We start from the raw sequence: 16,855 nt of genomic DNA on the forward strand, positions 1-16,855 counted from the left end.
GGTTTCAAATGCCAGCTTGCCACTTGCCAGCTAGTGAATCTGGCCAAGTCACTTCACATCTCTGAGTCTTGATTTCCTTGTCGGTAGAGCAAAGTTCAAAAATATATTCCTGAGAATGCATTAACCCCAATGACATAATAAATGAGAGCACCTTTAAAACTTATAAAATCATATGCAAATGGGACAGACCAATAGTTTTATGATGCCTTGTCTTTCACGGATCCTTAGTAGCAACAGAGTATTTGTGAGGGTCCAGGGTTCGATACTGCGTGGGGTGGGTGGGATGTGAAATGTCCCCCTTCTTGTGGTTTTTCTCCCTCGCTTGAACTACTTAATCTGTAAATTTTACCTTCCTCGATAATATTCATTTCTGTGAGCTATCCCAAATCTTTTGTAGATTGGGAGCAATAAATTACTTAAGAAATAAATAATTAATAAAACAAATGCAATTCATTAATCCACCGTTTAAGGCACAATCCCTGCTTGTAAACGGTGTATGTCACAATGGGAAGACACAAAAATCCTTTGGAAGACATCTAACAGCACCAGGGACATTTTAAAAGCCCTGGATAAGTGGGGGAGATGGCAGGTGGCCAGGGTGGAGGTGAGCGAGGTCCTCCGGGGCCGGGAAAGCGGGGAAAGGCTTTGGAGAGCTGCGGGCGCTCAACGTAAGCCTTGAAGTCAATGAAGAAGGGTGAAGAGAACCTTCGGGGCTAGGGGAGATGATGAGCAAAGTTGCGAACACAGGAGGAGGTAGAGGGTGTTCGGGAGGAAGTCAGCAAGGTGAAAAGCAAGACAGGGAAATGGCTTTCCAGAGTCCGTGATCCTCATACAATGGAACGCACACCCTGCTGGCTCTCATCTAGCGACACACGCCCATTTGCATGACGTACGATCCATGGAGCTCCGAGACAAGCCACTGGAGTCAGAGTTAGTGGGTTTCCGTGCCAGCTCTGCCAGCCCACAAAACATCTCTGAGCTTCTTTGGAGTAACAGCACATCAGAATGTAACACGAGGAACTTGTTACCCCTGGGCAAGTCTGAAGGTTTGAAATACTCTTATTTCATTAGAAATCACTTGTTCCAATATTTCTTGCATGGCAAGAAAAGGGATGGGGTGATGATTAGTACTGGGATAACTGGGAGGGCATCCATACCCTCATTGAGAGGGGGGCACCCAGATAACAGCACCCACAGCGTCGTCCCAAACGGAGGAGGGAAAATGGTGAGATTTTCTTCCCAGAACCTAAAGCTATGGTTCAATATTTCAAGGCTCCCCTTAATGAAAAGCATTAATACATCCAGGTCTGGACTGTATCTATGAAGGTAAAAAAATCTAAAGGCACACTCTTGCCCTCGGAAAACAAATATGCGGTCTGTATTCGGAATATTGGGCCACATAAAAATAAGGGTAATGGAGAAGGAGGAAGAAACAGAAGGCCCTTGCTGGTTCCAAAGCAGCCTGTCCCAGGACCTCTGACTTGGCTGGCGGGCTTGGCTGGCACCTGTGATACCACATTTGGTTTGTGCAGCTCCGGGTCTGTGATTCTGAAGCTTGTGCACCTGAGATTGGTTGGATTTTCAGCTTCCCTTCCTGCTTCCCGTCCTCCGGTTCTGCAGGCCGACCTTGATCCCTGCCTCACGCCCTCTATTCCAGCCAGATCCTGAGAAACATAGGAGGTGAATCACCCCTTCAAATGATGTGACGTTGTTTCAAGGGACCTTTTATTAGGTGAAGCATCTCATGAGTGAAAGGAAAGCCCATGTGAGTAACCTTTTGCCAGTCTATAGTGGTACATGCAAAGCTGAGTTCTTCTCTTTGAGAGGAACACACGTGCCTTGCCAAGTGGCCGTCACATCGTGAAGATTCCACAGGGCCAGCTGATTGTTTAGTTGTTCCTGATTTTCTAATCACTGCCGGCCTACTGTGCCTCCGTGGTAAACCCTCAACCCTGACTCACCCACGCCTGGCCAGCTTCTCTGTCTCTTACCTGTAGACTCCGCTAAACGATAGCACATTTTACACAGAAGAAAGAGGAGACTTTCAAGTTCACCAGCCCAAATCCAAGTGTGAACATTCTAAAGTGAGGAAAAATTTTAAAAAATCTTAGGGGCGCCTGGGTGGCACAGTCGGTTAAGCGTCCGACTTCAGCCAGGTCACGATCTCGCGGTCTGTGAGTTCGAGCCCCGCGTCAGGCTCTGGGCTGATGGCTCAGAGCCTGGAGCCTGTTTCCGATTCTGTGTCTCTCTCTCTCTCTGCCCCTCCCCTGTTCATGCTCTGTCTCTCTCTGTCCCAAAAATAAATAAACGTTGAAAAAAAAAATTAAAAAAAAATCTTTTACTCTTCCTCTTGATCTCAAATAGTTGACAAAGTGGAGTGCAGTTTATATACACATAGAAACATATCTAAATTTAAAGCAGACATGATGATTTTGATACATGTGTAGATATTGCAAGATGATCACCACAGTAATGTTAATTACCATCTCTATATTCTCATATAATTATCATTTTGGGTGTGTGGTGAGAGCATTTAAGACCTTGACAACTTTCAAGTACATAATACAGTATCCTTTAAAAAAAATTTTTTTTAATGTTTATTTATGAAACAGAGAGACAGAGTGCGAGCAGGGCGGGGCAGAGAAAGAGAGGGAGACACAGAATCCGAAGCAGAGTCCAGGCTCTGAGCTGTCAGCACAGAGCCCAACACTGGGCTTGGACCAAGAGATCATGAACTGAGCCTAAGTCGGCCACTTAATGGACTGAGCCACCCACGTGACCCCCGTATTGTTAATTACAGTCACTATGTTAAATGTTAGATTCCCAGAATTTGTTTATCTTCTAGGTAGAAGTTTGTGCCTTTGGACCAACATCTCCCCACTCCCCCCCACACCCCAAACTCCTGGCAGCCACCTTTCTACTCTACATCTCTATGAGCTCGACTTTTCTAGATTCCACTATATCTAGATCTATATCTAAATATAAGCGAGATCATACACTATTTGCCTTTCTCTTCCCAACTTATTTTACTTAGCATAATGCCTTCAAGGTCCAACTGAATTGTTTGAAAAGGCAGGAGTGGGTCCTTTGAAGATGGGATGCTCCATAGGATGCATTCTTTTGTGAGTTCTCAGCAGGGGCCCAAAGGAGCAAACTGACAAAGAAAGTTACCATTTTCCTGCAGCAGATTCAGGGAGGAAGGAATCCGCTCTGTTAAAGCCTTGCTGAGTCACTGGGCAGCTGATCTATTAGCAGTCATTAGCCAGCCCACAGTCGTCAGAAAACAAGTACAATTGTGCAATCTTTACAGAAGAGACCTTACAAATTGGGGTTGGCAGCCGAACTGACAGATCCAGGACTGTTATTAAACGGACGAGAACCTTTTGCCTGCTGACTATTTTGGAGACTTGAACCCAGCAACAGGATTGTTTACACCCCCCCCCCCCAAAAAAACGTTTGGTCACCATGGACAGGTCACACAAGACTCCTTTAAATTAATGTTTGCTTCTCATATGAGATTATGTAGTCACACTCATTCAATAAGCGGATAGATGGTACTATTTAGTCCCAATTTCACCAGGCCTCTTTAAGGAGCGCACTCTCTACTCATAAGGCTATGTTAGTACATGGTGACTCTTCTGTGCGTTATGCCAAGACATGGGTGGCAATGGAAGACACGGGACTGGGAACTTAGCTGAGCACAAATGGCCTGGGAGGATGAGAACAGGACATCTTTCAATTCAGGAGAAGAAAATGAGAAACCATAAAGCCAGCCGGGGAGATACAAGGTGTTCGCCAGTCGTTCGGGAATGTAAAGAACTTTTACATCTTCGTTCTTCGGACGCTGGTGGCCGCTTTATGGATGCTTACTTGTCATCGCATCTGCAGCCACTGGGCCTAGGTCAGGTTGTAGGTAAGGATTCCTGGAAGGGGGATGGGCTTTGCTGGCCATTAGTCAGTTAGATGTCTGGCTCATCCTACCTCTACTTTGGTTCCCCACTCCCTCAAGGTCGGGTTTTCCTGTCCGGTCACTATGTCCCTGAAACTCTAGCCTGGTACCTGTCTGGGCACCTGTCTAAACCCCAGCTCCTTCATGATGGAGTCTCCTGATGTCTACTTCAGTCTTCCCAAGTGAAGGTATTCTGCCAGCCCCTGGGTTTCTCTCCCATGGACTCCAGATCTCTCTGTCACTCTTGGCTGTATATTCACATTCTTGACCATCCGCTCGGAGCCTGGCATTGTTCCAGGCACTAGGAATACAGTGGTGAACTATAAACTATACGGCCAAGGTTCACACTGGCATGGAGGTGAATTTACACACTATCTAGGGCAGGATGGTACGGTATGGGAGACAGAAAGTAAACAAGCAAACAAATTTACATGGGGTGATTTCAGATAGCGACAAGTGTTAGGAAACAAAGAAATGTAGGATAGGACGATTCGAGAGAGAGTAACTGGGGTGGGGATATTGTGGTTCAGATCGGCGACAGGGGAGGTCAGATCGGGTACCACCAAGGAGGCCGTGGTCACAGTGAGACACTGTGGGAAGGAAGCCAGCTTTGGGAACACCCGAAGGGAGAGAGAGGAGCAAGGGTCCACAGGCAGGAATGAGCTTAAGTTGCTCTAGGAAGACGTGGGTGGAACGTAGGGACAGGAAGGTATTCAACAGGAACGTGATAGGAGGCGAGGTGAAAGGCAGAGCCTATGGTGTGGGACCAGGGTGGCCATGGTAAGGAGCCTGAATCCTGGTCTACATGCTGTGGTAGATCATGCCATGGAGGGATTTTCCGCAGGGAAGTGACACGATTTGCTCTGCATTTTTAAAAGATCATTTGGTCTGCCTTAGAAGGCAGGGGTCATAGAAGGACATGAGTGTAGAGAGAACAGTTAGAAGCCTGTGTCTAATCTAAGTGAGAAATTCTGGTAGTGTGGCTTGGGTTAGAAAGTACAGGGACATGGAGAGAAGCTAACACAGCAGAGATTTGTCTTGGAGGTAAAGCTAGCAGGTTGTGCCAACGGATTGGATGTGAGTGTAAGGGAGGGAATGTAATTAAGGATGATGCCCAGATTTTTCTTGAGTGTCTGGGTGCCTGATGGTACATTTTACTGAGTTACATCTGTGGGGGAGAGAAACGCCAAGGGCAGTTTCTGGGGCCATGCTCTTTGGTCATCCTTCTTAGACAGCCAAGTGAGGTGATGTATCAGGTCGGCAGTTCAGTGGAGAAGATAGGAATGGAAATGTCTAAGTACATGGATTGTTCGGGATGGATAATTCCTATAACCATTCATTCATTCACTCGCCCTTCATTCATTCATTCATTCATTCATTCTTTCAACAGTCCCTATTCTAGGCACTGGGGTTATAGCAGTGAACAAAACGCAAGTCCGTGCCCTCAAGGTGCTAATGTTCTAGCAGGAAAAGAAGGATAACAAACAAATACATGATTACAATATGTGTCAGGAAAAAGAGCAGGAACGACAGAGACAGGGATGGGGGTTGGGGGTAGGGGAGCAAATGTGGCCTCAGTGGTTGGGGAAGTCAGCCTTGAAAGGCAAAGTTCTGAAAGCAAGAGTGACCCAGGGAACGGCTCACAGAGGAGCGTGCCTGGGTAAGTCAAGGAACAGGGACGAAAATCAAAGATAAAAGCCACTGCTTCGGTCCTCACGGAGCTGACAGTCAGCTAGGCTGACAGACAAGAGGACAGACAATTTCCGAAGGAAAATAAAACCAGTCTAGCTCTTCCTTATGGTCTGTGGCCTTCAGAAGCTCCCTGAACACTTTTAAATTAGAAGCGATAACAGAAAGAAGCATGTCTGTGCTGTGAAAAGGAATAGTATTTGTACATAAACGCCTTCTATCTCTTCCATTACTGCTGCAACTTAGTTTAAAGGTTTGTGACCTCATCTTCGCACCTGCAGAAGTGTGTCGCAGTTCCCGTGCCTCCACGCTTCTGTGAGATGAAGTGAAGATATTTGCTGGGGGTGGGGGGGAAGGGGTCTGCACATGGGCAGGTAAGGGAGAGGCAGAAGCAGAGGTGGCTGTCCAAGAAAGGGTGAGTGTTCATCAGATGGCATCCAACTGTCCACCTGAGCTGGCTCAGAACTCTAAACTCAGGGACTTGAGGAGTGTAGGTTGGCATGGGGAGAGGGTGGGCAAGGAAGGGGGCGTGGGTAGGCACAGGTAGGGAGGGGTTTTCTGGGGGGTGGGCATAGGAAGGAGGGGTCTGGATGAGGGAAGGGGTGTGGGTGGGCAAAGGGAGGGAGGGACTGGATGAGCGAAGGGGTGTGGATGGGCACAGGGAAGGAGGGGCTGGGTGAGGGAGTGAACAGGTGAGGGTGGATGTGAGTCCTCTCAGCCCCAACCCTCCCTATGGGACTTGGGCTAACCAAAGCCTTCACTTCCATCACCACTGTCAGCCTAGGGTCAAGGTGTAGCTCGTGACCATCAGCAAACTGAGCAACCCAATGGCTCTTGTACCCTGGCTAGACTCACCCCCTAGCCCGTGATGGGACTCTTGCCCCACAGGCTGCTTGCCAACTCCACCTCTGGGTGTGAGGAGTGGGTCCTAAAGCCCCCACCTTTGGGTGTACCAGGAACTCCCCTGCAGAAGGGCGGTCTGCGTTCGCTGACGTGTAGCTGTGGACGGACCAATTCCTCCAGCAAAGAAGCGAACAATGAAACAGAATTTTTACACCTTTTTGGCCTGGGCTTGAGCACTGTCTGTCCCCCATTCCCGAGGACGTGGCTGGGATGCCTGCCCTGGTCACCAAGCAGGGCTCAGGGAGACCCAGGGCTTAGGGCACCAGCCCCCCTGTGCCAGCCCAGGGCTATGGACTCATGGTTGCCTCAACTTGCTGCTTCCGCGGGCAGTCACCGCTGGGGACTGGGTGACAAGAAAGACCTGGGGCCAGCCAGCCAGCCTGGGTTTGATCCTGGCACTGTCCCTGTCAGCCACGTGACCTTGGACCAGTCATCTTCTTTAAGGGTTTGTTTCTTCATCTGTAAAACTGGAGAGAAGAATAACGCCATCCGTGTCCTCGTAAGGCATCAGTGAGCTACTACATCTGCAATTATTAGACCTGTACTTGTCATGCATTAGATGCTCGAAACGAAGTGTTGTAATTAATGGCCAGTTATTAATGGCCTTTTGTAGTGCAGATGTCTGCCCCAGCTGTGTTTAATGAGCCCCCTAATTTTTTTCAAATGCTAATAATACGTTTTATTTAACCTACTATGTCCAAAATATTATAGTGTAACATGATATTTTTAGTGGGCTCACACATACATAAAATTTACCCTGTTAACTATTACAGCAATGGCATCGAGTACATCCCCGGTGTTGTGCAACCAACACAACTCCCCAGCCCGTAGACTGTTCTTCATCTTCCCCCACCGGAAAAAAGCTTCTGGAGTCGTCCTGTCATCCTTACGCAGGGACCATGCTAACTTTCTCTGTACCGCTTTCAAAGGACGTGCTGCCCGAGGGAGCGCCACAGCGTGACGTTTTCAAGGGATTCGCTGGTGGTCTGAAAGTGACCAACATGTGTGCAGGTAGCAATCTTATGAACTAAGGTTAACAAATGAAACCTAACACGACTTTTTCACACCAAAAAAAATCTTCTTCAGAGACTCTGCATCCGGCAGCGTGAACCTTGCACGCACAGCTTCCCGAGACAACTCAAGCTAGAACATTTTCATTTTTACCGGCCCCGTATAAGCTGGCCTATCACCCATGTGCCTTCTCATAGAGTATATTCCTGACTGATTGGAGGCACCGCGTCAATAGATTCTTCCCAAACATATTCTTTCCGCAGATCCGAGACCTGAGTCCTCTGTAGAGACATTTTTAACTGTCTATTATAGACATGGTCATTCAATTCCAGATCAGAGTTAAACAAGGCTACACTTGTTTTCAATTCTTTCTGTGCCACATGACTATTTTAAATTTGGCTCAGGATAGAAAAAGATGCCTGAGACAGAATTTGGGGATCAAGTCCCACCCAGGGCTCGCCTCTGGGTGCATAACCCCACCTCCCTCGAAGCTGGCTGTGGCCGTGTGACTTGCTGTGGCTGAAGGCATATGAGCAGAAGTGACCTTGCCCCAGTCAACTCTGAAACTCTGTGTGACGCTGGTGGTCATGAAATGACGGAGCCCCCATCAGCCTGGGTCCCTTAGCAATTACGAAGAGCAGAAGCCCCTGCTGTTCGGTGCTGGACATGTAGTAGAAGTAGAAATCGACTTCTGTGGCTTTAAACCCCTGAGATCTGGGGATTAGTCATTACAGCAGCCTGCACCATCCTAGCCTGACTAATATAGGTTCTAAGTAAGAAACATGAAAAATTTGCTGAATCACCAAAGGCTTTCTTCCCTTCCTCCCGTAGCTCCAAACTTCCCCCTTAATCGCACCACCACCAACTAAAAAACGTCTGGAAAAAAGACGTGTTGGGCACAGTTCTCATGTGACGAGTTCTTTTGTTTCCCCGCTCAGATTTAGTGATGGAATGAGCCTATAAAGCTGACTATTTTGAACTTATGATCCTTCAAGGTACCATAGTTCTTAGCGGGTGGCAGTGTCCGAAAACCTGTCTCTGGATCTTGTTCAAGCCATTCCCATGTGAGGCTGAAAAACGATGTGCTTCATTTTCGGGGGGGGGGGGTTAGAGGAAGCCCAGTCTCCTTTCTCATTTGAAACGGCAAGCTGGACACTTTCCAAAGGTGAAGCCGTGAACAGAGGGAGGGCTTTGGGGGATTCCATCCACTCAGAAAAGAGGGAAGGAGAACCTTTGGGAAACCGGAAACGGACACACAAAATAGTCTGCGTTCAGCTCTCGGAGGTCCACGGCACTCACGCATGCAAGGCTTGTCCTTTGCACGCCTGGCTTTCTGCTCTCCAAGGTGCTCTTGTGCCGTAAGGAACAGGAGCTCTGTCTCTTCGTGTGCCAGCTTGGAGAGCCAGGACCTAACTGCAAATAACGTAGCGCGTGTGCAGCACTCTTAGAAGCTTCACGTGAGCCCCAGGCTTCCTTAGCTGAGTTTCCAGAAGAAAGAGCTTGGGACCCAGCTAGGCGGCACTGGACTTAGTCCAAAGTTGATGGCGCAAGGCTGGGGGGCGGGGGCAGGGGAGGGGGGAAAGGGGCGGGGGGGGGGGGAGGGGAGGAAGCAGTTTGCTTTTCTCCTCTCATTCTGCAAGACAGGACCACAGCTTCCCTTATCCTTTATGAGGAGATAAGAAGAGAAGAGAAGAAGGAGATGAGAAGACTGGAATCTACATCAGCTCACAAACTCGTCGTCCAGCGTACAAAGAGAAGCCATGCATGGGAAGCACTTCTGTTCTCAGGAACCTCCATGGCTCCGTGATCGTGAGCACAACACAGGAGGGCAAGAGCTCCCTCGCGTGAAAAACAGTTGCAGCCAAAAGCCGTCCTGGCTTGGCTGAGAATCCTATTACAGGCCCAAGACCCTACCCTATCGTGTAAGCAGACTAAATATATACTCGTGCATTCGACCGACACTTCAGCACCCACTTGTGTGTGCCAAGCTGAGAACAAGGTACTGAACAAGAGACAGTCTCGTGGAAGATAAATGCAGGCGAATAGAAAATTGCAAGATAGCGAGGTTAAAAGCAAATAATGGGCCGTCAAAGGAAGGACAGCAATTCTGAGTCACAGGAAATGACACAACTCTTCTGTTGTATAATTTAAAGAATTCTGAGCATGTTCATAGAATCCACGAGGTTAAGTGATACCCTTTCACAAATATGACGTACCGGCCTCTACGTTTCATGGATTATTACTTATGCATTCATTAAGATATTAATGAAAACAATGAAACGGTGTTTTAAGAGCAGATGCCGGAATGGGTTTTCGGGGTTCAGAGCTGTGGTCTGCTTTATGCCAGTGACATCAGTTCCCTGTTAGTCAACACTATTCAACAATCCGCCCGAGGCAGGATTCTGGAACAATCAGGGTTCTGGAACAACGTGCTGCGGGCTTGTGTGGGGATTAGCGGAAGTGGAACCTTAATTTGGGGAGGGTGACTGCCAAGCGGGACTGGCCACGCACCCCAAACCACCTTGGATGGTCATATCTTTGAGTCTACATTTGCCTTTTGGGAGCCAGGTGAGTGCTGGCTGGACAAAAAACTCCCCTCCCCACCTAAGGGTGCTGTAAGCAAAGCTCTGTCCAGGCATCCTGACCCCTCGATTCGTTCTCCAAAATGCCTGCAGTGAGAGCCAGTGTTTCCCCAACCTTCTCCAGCCAGGGGCAGGGCGTCCTTCCGCGGTCCTGGTTTCTCCAGGATTCGCTTCGTGGCTCCTTGGTCCCTGGGTGCTGTGGCCAGTGCCTGACGGTGGGTTTTCCTACTTTCTCTAACCCAAGAGTGTCACTGTGATCTGAAAATTGTTCTAGAAACCTTGCCCTTTTCTCCTCCACTAGTGTGTGGCGAAGTATTTCTGTAGCCGTCTTAAACTTTTACTGACAAAACACTTTGGCCTCATTTCTACTAGCTTGTCCTTAAAGCACCTTTGGGAGGCGACTCAATATTGTTCCTTATGCAACACGGAAGTAGCCTGCCTTAGGACTTAGCGCTTGGCTCTAGGTAGGTGACCGTGTGAATGCTAACGCAGAGAGCAGGAGAACACGGAATGCTGAATTTCTTTTCTCTTCCAGGGCTTCAAATCTAGTTTGGGAAACCAAACATTTGCAAATTATAAAAAGACAAAAACAAAAACAAAAACAATTTCACCTCATGAGTAAATGAATAGTCCTCTCTGTGCCCACTGCCCTCACTGGGACCCTCAGACATGGGACCGATATTCTGATTACACGGCAATGTTGTGCTCGTCTGTCTTCTTATGGAGGTCAGCCTGCTGAGGCTAGGAACCACGTCTTTTCAACTTTGCATCCCCAGTGCCTGTCCTGGTGACTGTTATGTGCTCGGTGTTCTAGAAGTATCTATTGGATGCTGAATTTGTGGAGTGCTGCTGGGGTGGGATCCACTTCTTCACATTGACTGTAGTCACCAAAAGTTTTGTAAAAGTTTTCAGCCGGTTACTTAACCATTCAGAAGTCTGTTGCACATTGCTGGGGTGCCTGGGTGGCTCAGTCGGTTGAGCGTCCGACTTCGGCTCAGGTCACGATCTCGAGGTCTGTGAGTCTGAGCCCCGTGTCAGGCTCTGTGCTGACAGCTCAGAGCCTGGAGCCTGTTTCGGATTCTTTGTCTCCCTCTCTCTCTGACCCTCCCCTGCTCACACTCTGTCTCTTTGTCTCTGTCTCTGTCTCTCTCTTTCTCTCTCAAAAGTAAATAAATATTTACCAAAATTTAAGAAGTCTGTTGTACATTGTTGACGACAAAGAAAAATGTGACTATCACAGTGTTAATATTAGCCGGCAACGCCCCAGGGTCCAGGAAGTATCACTTGAACACTGCTCAGGGTAATGGAATGGCCAGGACAGTTTCGTTCATCAACCATTGGGTGGTCTATATATTTTGTGTGTGTGTGTATGTGAATGTGCACACATGCATGGGCATTCACATAGAGAGATCTATATGTGTGAATATAAATTTATGTACGTACATACACTCGCACGTATACCCCTGTATAATGTGATTTGAGGAAATATGGAGACAGCCTCTATGAAAACTAGATTTTCCTGTTACCTCCCCCTAGCCAAGGGTGAACATGAGGAAAAGAAGGGCTCACGAGGAAGAGAAGGGCTAACAGAGTCAGGAAACAGGTGCTTGAGAGCCAGGGTAGCATCCCGGGAGAGGAGACCAGGAAGAAGATTCCAGAGTGGAGTGCCAAGCTATGATCCCTCGCCCCGGGTTCCAGAGACCCGATGGCAGGGGTTGACAGTGATCCCGTATACTTAGAGGACCCTGGACGAAGAGGGTCCGAGAGGCTGACCTATGTGGGTGGCTGAGCGGGTTCGGTAAGCCCCAGGGTACACCCACCACCTGCTCCAGCTGCTAGGTCAGAAGCACTGACAGCCTTGCGGGGCTGGGCTCCTTGCGAGGGTCTGCAGAGCTGTCGAAAGCACATGTTTGGAGTTTGACGGAACCTCCCTCAGTGCAGCCGCCAGCTGTGCCCTCCGACAGTTGGGAATTAACTCTGACTGTCCCCCGTTTTAAAATGGACCTACTGCTCGACCTCATAGGTTATTGGCAGAATTCAAAAACAGGACACTCCATACGGTGCCTGCCACATAGGAAAAATGTAGGACAGGATAAATCATAAGAAAAGCTATCACTGAAGGGGAGGCGGGTCATCGGAAAATATCTGGACGCTCGCTGTAAACAGCTGAGATGGGGCTACGCTGGGCCGGCCAGGAAGTCTTGGGAGATGCTATTTCACGCCGATTCACAAGGACTCCGGGGAAGGATAAAGTCCTCCGTTTCAGCAGGTATGTGAACCGTAGTTTGAAAGCACTTTTCCTGAGAGCTGGTCTTGATTAAAAAGGGGAAGAGAAATGAGAGAGGATGAGGGTAATTGGATGGGGGTGATATCATGGGAGGAACTGCAAGTTACCAGATGTAAAGGGCTGTCAGAAGAAAAGGCGGGCTGCGAATAAGCTCCTCCCATTCCCCCATGGTGCTTCGAGGCACAGACCCGGCCAGACTTGGGCTGTTCTCCTGTCCTGTCCCATTTGACCATGAGTAGACATGACCAACAGTCATGATTCACTTTTGCTGGGTCATCAATTCCTCGACGGCACAGTTAAATCCAATCCTTTCTTTCTTTCTCTGCTCCCCAGATGTTATTCAGAATACCTCCATTCTCCCTAATATTCTTTTTCCGTGTTGGAATTAGGACTGAATAGATGGAATGAAACCAACTTGAATCTCCGTCAACTCGGGAGTCAAATCTTAGGATGTTTTCTTAGAGACCGTAATGAGAAAGCCCAACTTCTCGAAAGACGGTTATTCTTGGGGTATTTCTGATTTATCTGGAGCCAGAGTATTGAAGACATTTATAAAAGGCAGATTTCTATGGGAAAAAAAAAGATTTTTTTTTTTTAATCATCCCTTTACCTGAGAGCCAGATTGTGTTTAGAATGTGCAAATTGGAAGCAGATTGAGTAAGTGCTGCTTATGGCTTGGGCCTTTTGAAGTTGAGAAAAAGCCCAACTACGAACCAATGGATTTGTCCGCTCTTAGGAGGCTTATCTGTCATGAGCTATTATCTTATACTGAAGTAACAAACACGCCTTGCCTACTGAAGAGAGAGGTATGGAGTTCTGTAAATTACCAAGAGGATATTCACTCGGGCAACATATCCAACATATGTACTAAGAGGAACCAGTTCCCTGAGATCATCATGCATTATCTGTGCTAACCAAGCTTGGAAAAATACCAGATTAAATGAAATAAACTCAGTTTCTTTTCCTTGGGAATTTTCAGTCTTTTATCTAAACTTAACACACATAGTTAGGCTTCCTTCACTGTGATTTTTCAAGGGCGAGGAATCGCTATGTAGCATTTCCTGAACTTACTTGACCACGGGGTCTTTTTGCAAGTTGGGAAATTTTGCACAAAAGTTACTCATCAGTCTAGTGATGACGGTTTAATGCATGGGAGCTACTTAAAATCATAATACATTTACTAGCATTCTAGAATCTTTTGCCTTCAACTCCGTGGGAGACAAAAACTCATCGCTACTTCTAGCAAAATTAACTGCCACTTCTGGGAGCCAATGGAACATAAAACCTGCATGATTTCTGGTAGAAGATATAGAAACAACACATAAAAACAACTCTTTTTGGGTCTGGTCTGTGGATGGGATGCGTAGGACCCCACCCCAGGGCAATAGCTTTTCTCCGTCGATCTCAGCCTGTAGAGACACATGATAGCCTGAAATCCAAAAGGTAATAATTTCCATTACATTGATTAACGTTCATTTCCATCCAAAAGGAGAAATGCAGGATGATACAGAGTCCTGACTCAAGACTAGAAGCCTCCAGCAGGACGCCTGCGCGGCTCAGTCGGCTAAGCATCTGACTTCGGCTCAGGTCATGATCTTGCAGTGCATGAGGTCGAGCCCCTTGTCAGGCTCTGTGCTGACAGCTCAGAGCCTGAAGCTTGCTTTGGATTTTATGTCTCCCTCTCTCTCTGCCTCTCCCCGACTTGTGCTCCGTCTCTCTCTCTCTCTCTCTCTCTCAAATAAATAAAATTAAAAACATTTTAACAAAAGACTGTAAGCCTCCAAGATGATATGCATTTGGGTGCTCTTGCCCAAAGATTTAGAGACACTTAGATCACCAGTATATAATGCAAAACAGTGAACACAGGTAACCTGTGCATGCTTACACACTGTCCCAGGCTCTGATGAAGATGAGAAAAGCAAAACCCAGATATGCTTCCCACTGGAACAGGAAGAGTTGGGGTATGAAGCTCAGTACTTCTGATTCTCGTTGCACTGAAAGGAGAGCTTTTTCACTTACCGTCAGCTCACCACAAGTTAGAGACTTCCGTAAAGTAAGACAATTAGAGTATGTCTCTTAATTTCCTGCTCATTGGACCACTTTGCTGCAACTCGATGGGCGTTTTCCTAGGCAGCCTCTCAATCTCATGCATAGTAAAGGCTGCTGGGGGGAAAAACAAAGAGGTAAAAGTTTGCTCTTGAAGAGAACCAAGTCGAGAAATAAATTATATGGAGGCACTTATGCTGTTTTGTTGGGGGGGGGGTGTGTGAGTAAATAACACAAGAGAAATACAAATAAATTACTGGTATGGAGAACAGAGAGATTATTTCACCTGTGGAAGCTGAGTTCGTCTTTGAACATTGGGTGGAATTTTAAGACACGAAGGAAGAAGGTGTTGCTTTACCGGCCTCTAGCGTAGGACTGGGGTTAGAAGCAGGACATCACTCGTGACTGACCAAACCAGCCCGACAGACAAAGGGGGCTCCGGTGACAATCCTCAGGCACCGAAATGGAAAAAAGAGAGCTGGGGAGGGAGGTAACAAACTTGAAATCGCGGAACTGGATCCCAAACTACAAGCTGCTCGGGACCGATGAGGCGCAGGGGACGAGCACGTAGCAAGGTGAGTGGACAAAGAGAGAAGACGGCCTGGCATAATTCTGATGGCTTGCTTGGAGTTCCTGGTTTGGTCTTGACTTTAAGGACCTGGCTGCATTCCTCCCTGCCTCTATGGCACCTTCAAGGTGCCACGGGGAAGCGACAGGGCGAAGGCAGAGTGGGGAGATGAAAGGCCAAAGGCCTGGAGACCGCCTGTGCATTCAGGGATCGGTGAGTAACACACTGGGCTCAGTCCCCCTCTGCTCTAGGGACAATCTGGATATGCCTCTGAGTGAAAACGGTGAAATGACAGAGCAGAACCCAGTCTCTGCGGAGGGGACGACCCTCTCAGAGGTCAGGCCTCTCCTATTATGAGCCAAGCAACCCCAAATGCCTCCTCCCAAGTGAGTCTTCTCCGGAAGAAGCTGTCCCTGTCGTGCAGTGAATGACCTTGACACGTGGATTCCGAATCATTTCAAAAATGGAATGCTATTTTTAAGGACACGAAGGGCCGGTCCTGAGGGAAATTAAGGATGGGAGGCCTGGTAGAACCATCCAGACAGCCATGTAGGAAAATTATAAACGATGGACCCCACCTAAAATACTAGTCACTCCACAGGATAACCTTCTATTGATATTTAGTCTGACAAGAGGGCAGAGAAGAGTCGAAAGAGGGAGTTGTAATAAAGGACTTTTGGGCTTATGACATCCGACAGGGAGGAAAGACGTTCCTAGTGCCCCTCAAAATACGGCACGCCACCAGCTTTGGGACAGACGCTGGCCCCCCGCAGCACTCAGCATATCAGTGCCAAGTGCATGGGGCTCTGGACATGGGCAGGGGAAGTTGGTGGTAATCAGAGTTCAGCTAATGTTGTCTTTGAGTCATTGCTGCTGCTACCGAGCTGAGTCACAGCCCTGAACGAAGCGTGGGGCTGACGAGGACCAGCGTCACAGCAGACCTTCTAGCCAGCGCTGACTCAGGGACGGTGCCCCCCCCACCCCCGCCCAGGGGAGCCTGAGACCTCCGAGCTGCAGTTTCCTCTTTGTTCTGCCTTAGTTGAGGTGACTTTGACTGAGTGTGTGTGTTCAGGGAAAACAGAACATCCTCAGTAAGCCCAGGTTCTAATGACGCTCCCCGGGACAGGTTATCAAATGGCAACATCAGGCTTCCTAAGGAAGGAAGTCGGGATCAGAACAGGACACGGGCCCCCAGAGCCCGCACTGGGCTTGCCAGCCAAGAGCAATGTTCTGTGTCTCTGGGGTCAGCTTTTCCTGACGGCTTGTATCCCATTTAGAAATGCGTCTCGGTCCTGTCCCAGCTAAGAGACATTATCATCAAGCAGTCTAAGCAATGAGGCCACCCAGATACTTCGTGTCTCTGAGGTTCGTTAATAAAGGAAAGCCAGGAAAATCAGCATATGGCTGGGACATCTGGCTGCCACCGTGGGGTCCTGGAAGAGGCAGCCGACAGTGGCTAGCCGTGCCCTGCGATCAGAGGCGGGTCTCTGCTAAGAAGAAGCTTTCTCTCTTGTCGAACATCTCCTGTCAGAAGCCCTTTTCCAAGTAAGCTGCCCATCAGGCATCACGAGAAGAGTGTCCGATTTGGGGGCTACCCGGCGGGTGTTCCCAGTGGCGGGTTTCAGTGGAGCTCGGGCAACCTTTCGTGGAGGTCTGATGACACGCCGTGGCGGCCCGTTCATCCCAGTTCGTGGAACTGATAGAAGCCTTCCGAGCACTCTGTTACTGGCACAACAGGAAATTCCTCAGAAGGGGCCCTTAGGAAGCCCTGGAGGGCCTAGTCCACTGGGACGGGCGTCCCATTCCTTCATGCCTTCATT

The 16,855-nt window shown here is 48.3% G+C and overlaps 1 pseudogene; it reads right to left on the reverse strand.

Annotated features, from left to right (window-relative positions):
- Nucleotides 1–7,397: 7,397 nt before the first annotated feature.
- LOC125148529 (uncharacterized) lies at nt 7,398–7,490 on the reverse strand (annotated as a pseudogene).
- Nucleotides 7,491–16,855: the final 9,365 nt, after the last annotated feature.

This window comes from Prionailurus viverrinus, chromosome D2 (genome assembly GCF_022837055.1).
Source record: "Prionailurus viverrinus isolate Anna chromosome D2, UM_Priviv_1.0, whole genome shotgun sequence".
Classification (NCBI taxonomy): Eukaryota; Metazoa; Chordata; class Mammalia; order Carnivora; family Felidae; genus Prionailurus; species Prionailurus viverrinus.